Here is a 5,026-nt window from a genome sequence, read left to right as displayed (position 1 = left end):
GAAGCAGAAGTGGGGGGCACGGGAGGCTGGAGGGAAGCCCCTTGAGTCCTCACAGCCTTTTTTACTAACTTTCCTCCGGTCTCAACCTTTGAATAAGACTTTTTAGGGGAGCACCTGGGTGGCTCAGTCGGTTAAGCATCTGACTCTTGATTCCGACTTAGGTCATGAACTCAGGGTTTGTGAATTTGAGCCCCGCGTCGGGCTCTGGGCTGACAGTGCAGAGCCAGCTTAGGATTCTCCTTCTCCCTCTCCCTCTGCTCCTCCCCTCCCTCTCTCTCTCCAAAAATGAATAAACATTTAAATAAAAGACTTTTGGGGGAAATAGACATGAGGTTGTTTACTTAATAGAGCCATGGTCAGAGAGTTGATGCAAGGAGATTCAAAAAGGTTCGCCTGCTTGTGAGTCTTGGTGGCTGTTAACAAACAAGGAATACGCTGCCATTAAAAGTTGAGAATGAGTGAGAGGGAAAAGGAAGTGGAGAGGAGCGAGGAATCAGAACGACACAGGATTAGTGCTGTTATCGCCCTGCCCCACAGCCGGTGCTCGCCAGCTCCTCCCTCTGTGGCTGCACGTTATGAACCATCATTATAGCACAACTGTAAAAAAAAAAAAAAAGGGAACCCAAGAGAAAGATCGTCCCCTTCTTTTAAGCTACTTCCCCATTCTGCCTCCCTCAGCAAGCCCTAACATCATAACTGAAAACTCCCACTGCCTAGGAACCTCAAAATCTCTCTATAGGGGGTAACTGATGTATGGACAGCGCGTGCCCCCTTCTCCCAATCTTTAGGAGTTACTTTAACTTTCTGTTACCCTTGCTAGTCTGCCATATGGAGGCAGCATATTACATTTTATCTCAAACTTTTAAAAAGTTTGCTTTTGAAAATATTGTCCTTAACTAGAGGTCTCTAATGCCCCTATCCTGCTCGGTTGTTTTTATATAGTACTACTTTTTAAAAATATAAAGTACTGCCTTTTTGATGCAAAAGGATTTAGGAAAACAGTGATCTCAGGACAAATGGCTGTGGGTTGACGTTCTATCGCCTCCTGATGGCAATGGGCTGAAATTGCCGGGAGAAGCAAAATGGTTACAGACTGTTCTGCTACGTGTGTGTGTTTGCAGCGGGAGCTCGCCCAGGTCCGGTGAGGAGGAAGACACTTGCTAACTGCAAAGTAGCTTCACACGGCACCCTTCACTCCCCTCCCCTCCCCGGACTCTGCTTGGCCCGTACGCTGATTTGCAAATTTTTACTGTGTGACTCTCCCAGATTTCTCCGAAATTAGGAATCTTCAACTTTTCTGTATATGTTCTTCCATCAAGATGCTATTCCTTCTTTTCAAAAAGGGAAAGCCCTAGCATTATTGGTCTATTAGAAATCTAACATGTCTAAATCTTTAGTAGGGTTTTTATTAAGACAGTTACTATTTTGCTAGTCTTTTGATTACAGTTACACAGGTTTTAGATGGTTTGCCCATCTTCCCATAAGTCCTGCATGATTTTTCAGGAACACACACACTGGGAGCAGTGCCTCGATAGAAAAGTGATTTCGTGGTTACAGAGGGAGGCCCCCAAGAGTGCAGGAATCAGTCTTTACAGACTGTGGCCTGCGAGTATTCTGTTCTGTGGGTGCCTCGTGTGCCCGTGATGTGGGCCGAGCTGGCAGAGCAGGGTTTAAGTCACCCTGGGGCTGCGTCTCCATGGCCGGACCTTGGAATGTGCCCGCGAGAAGGGAGGGGTCGTGGTGAGGGAGGCGGCGCCCGGCCAACAGGCATCCGCATGGCTAACGGTGTGGGTGTTCAATTGTGTGTGAATCTCCCAGGCACTTGTGTTTCGGGGGTTTGTTTGCAATTGTGTTTTAGCTGTACAGGTGCCCCCCAACTTACAGCAGCTTGACTTCCAATTTTTCGATTTTACGATGGTGTGGAAGCGATACACACGCAGTAGAAACCACGCTTTGAATTTTGAACTTGGATCTTCCCCAGGGCTAGTGACATGCGGTCTGATCCGCTGTGATCCCGGGCGGTGGCCACAGCTCCCGACAGCCACCCGATCACAAGGGTCCACAGCCGAGTCACCTGCCACCATCCGCACCCACACAGCCATTCCCGTCAATTTCAGAACAGCGCTCCGTACATCACAGGAGACATTCGACTTTGTCGTCAAATAGCCGTGTGGTAGGCGATTCTGCCCAAGTGAGCGTTCCCACACTCTTGGGAGGGGGGCCGAGCTGGGCTGGGGTGTTCCCTCGGTTAGCTGTATGGAATGCATTTTTGGCTTAATGATATTTTTGACTTAGGACGGGTTTGCGGGGACCTGGCGCGTCGTAAGCCAGGGAGCACGTGCCCTGAGTTGTGTTCAGGAACCAGAGCGTCTTCCACGCGGCTGTGACTGGACTGTGGTTTGTGCTCTTCAGCAGGCAGTGTCTCCTAGGGCTCTGATTTTTATTTCCTTTGTGTTTTGGCCTTTCGACTATTTGACAGTCTCTCTACGGATGAGTGAGAGCAGGAGCGCCCCTACTGTGCAGGAGGGAGAATTCCAGAGAAATCTGTGAGACTGCTATCCAGTTCAGGTTGCACGATTTGTGTGTCCTCTGAGTTCTCTTTTGATTAAAAAAAATTTTTTTTTGACTGTTTATTTTTGGAGAGAGAGACAGTGTGAGCAGGGGAGGGTAGAGAGAGAGGGAGACACCGAATCTGAAACAGGCTCCAGGCTCCGAGCTGTCAGCACAGAGTCTGACGCGGGGCTTGAACCCACGAACTGTGAGATCATGACCCGAGGGGAAGTCAGACGCTTAACCACTGAGCCCCCAGGCGCCCCACCCCTCCACATTTTAAATGCCTTATGCTGTGATGAGAATTTTTGTGGTCAGTTCTTACAAGTGACGTGTCTGTATTTTGAAAGCGCATGTGCCACGGGTGCCGGGTGTCACTGTCCCCAGGGCCTTTGCCTCAGATCTGCTTTGTCTGACGTCAGAACCCCAGCTTTTCCTGTGTCGTCTTCTGTGTGTGTGTGTGTGTGTGCACGCGCGTGTGTGTACACACACACCGTACACACTTTATCCTTGTTCCCCACACAGGAGCCCCTTCGAGGCCACGTGGCGGGGCCAGTGCCGAGCGGTCCAGCCCGCGGACGCTGGTCCCTCCTCTTCTGTTTTCTAGTCGTCCTGCTGTTGGCTTACTTTTCTCTCTGCTCTTGTCTTCACTGACCTCTCTCTCTCTCTCTCTCTCTCTCTCTCTCTCTCTGCCGACTTGAAGGCTAACAGCCCACTTCAGTGGTTCCGGCAGTCACCTGGAAACGTAGAGTAAGATTAGTGAGGTCTGAAGTCAGTGGGAATTCTCACCCCGGCACGCAAGCCGGGCTCCTCGAGCACTTGGGTGGGGTTCCCCGTGTGCAGCCTCTCTCTTCCTCTCCTTTAATCCCAGAGGACACTGGGAGTCTTGCCTCAGAGTCCGTGCCTCGTGGGTTTATCCACAGTGTTACCACCTTGTTCTTCACCCCTTCTTGCATCTTGGAATCTGGGATCATTTTCTTTCTTCACGAAAGGCAACTTTCAGAATTTCCTCTAGTGAAGGCATTTCAGTGACACTCTCAGGCATTTCTGTCTGAAATTGTCTTTCCTTTGCTTCTCTTCTTTTTTTTTAGTTTTTGCTTTCTTAAGTACTTTCTACGCCCAGCGTGGGGCTTGAACTCACAGCCCTGAGGTCAGGAGCGCGCGCTCCCCCTCCCGAGCCGGCCGGGCAGGTTTGGTGTGTGCAGCACAGACACGGAGATGCCGCCCCAGTCTCCTGGCTCCTGCCTTCACTTCTGACGTGTCTGTAGCGTCACTGGCCATGTCTTTTCTTGTCTTTTTAAAAATCCCATCGGGGATCCCGGGGCTTCTGAAGGCTGAGCCTCACGCTCCCGCCCGTCCACATGCCTTTCCCCTCCCCAGTTCTGGTTTCTGGACACAGCCCTTCACGTCCTGCCCTCGGCACGTCACTCCCTGTGGCCCCTTACGCGGGAGGTGATGACGCGGAAGCGAGGGAGATCGCGAGGAGGCGCAGGGTCCCCTCCCTGCCACGAGCCGAGGGCTCAGGCCCAGGCGGGGGTAGCAGTTCACCTGCTGGGGTAAGAGTTACACACGCCTGAGCTAGGAGAGCCACCGTGTGCTTCTGCAGATTCACACATTTGCACTTAAACTTGGCATCACACAGCATAACGTTTATGCTCATAATTGGAATGTTTTCCTCTGCTNGGCTGGGTGAGGACGAAGAGCAGCCAGCGAGGAACAAGGGTCCCGATGGCCCCCGATTCTGCGTCAGCCCAGCCCTTTGCCGAGTGGCCTCACCTCAGCAGGGGCGGGCGGCTGCCCCCACCCTGCACCGGCGCGGCCCCCATCCGGACGGCTGGGGCCACGCGCCCACCCTGTGTCTGCTCCCTGTCTCCACCCACACCCAAGCCCCGTGCTCCCCACTTCGCTCCCCTGCATTTGTTTGTATTTCTGTGTCGCTCGCTACTTTTTGAATTTGACATTAACGGCACCGGTTTCGTAGCCTCCCCCCAGGAAGGTGGGTGCAGCAGACAGGGACCCCTCAAGGAGCTGGCCCCAGGGAGCTGGGGAAAGGGAGCGACGTGGACGGGCTGTGTAAGGCGCAGAACCAGGCCTCGGCCACTGGAAGCCACCCGGAGTGCTGTTCCCCACCGCGGGATTGAATCGGTATTTTCCCATCACTAGCCTGCCTAACAGCCGTGATCTCGTTTTCACACTTGTTAACAAGTCATCTTCCTTAGTTGAAATTAAGAGCACTTCATAAATGAGAAAAGTAACAATTCCTTTTATATGTAATGGTGGTTAAGGACTATCTGGACGTAGTTTATTCAGTCTCGGCGAAATAACTTTACCTCTGAGCGTGTGCGTGCTGCACGGATAGCGGCCGGGAGCATGGCGGTGTGCAGTGTGGGCACGGCCGGGCTGGGTGTGCGCGGTGCCAGCCCCGGCCCCAGGCAGGGCGGGAACAAGGCGACACAGGAGGAGGGCTCAGGTCACA

At 52.6% G+C, this 5,026-nt stretch overlaps 1 protein-coding gene across 2 annotated transcripts in view; it reads right to left on the bottom strand.

Annotated features, from left to right (window-relative positions):
• RNF32 (ring finger protein 32) overlaps positions 1–5,026 on the bottom strand; it is a 29,078-nt gene that overhangs the window by 2,190 nt on the left and 21,862 nt on the right. The gene's annotated exons all lie outside the window — the stretch shown is intronic.

The sequence above is a fragment of the Crocuta crocuta genome, unplaced genomic scaffold (assembly GCF_008692635.1).
Source record: "Crocuta crocuta isolate KB4526 unplaced genomic scaffold, BGI_CrCroc_1.0 scaffold408, whole genome shotgun sequence".
Taxonomy (NCBI): Eukaryota; Metazoa; Chordata; class Mammalia; order Carnivora; family Hyaenidae; genus Crocuta; species Crocuta crocuta.
The sequence above is the reverse complement of the archived record's forward strand: the minus strand, read 5'-3'. Positions and strand labels throughout refer to the sequence as shown.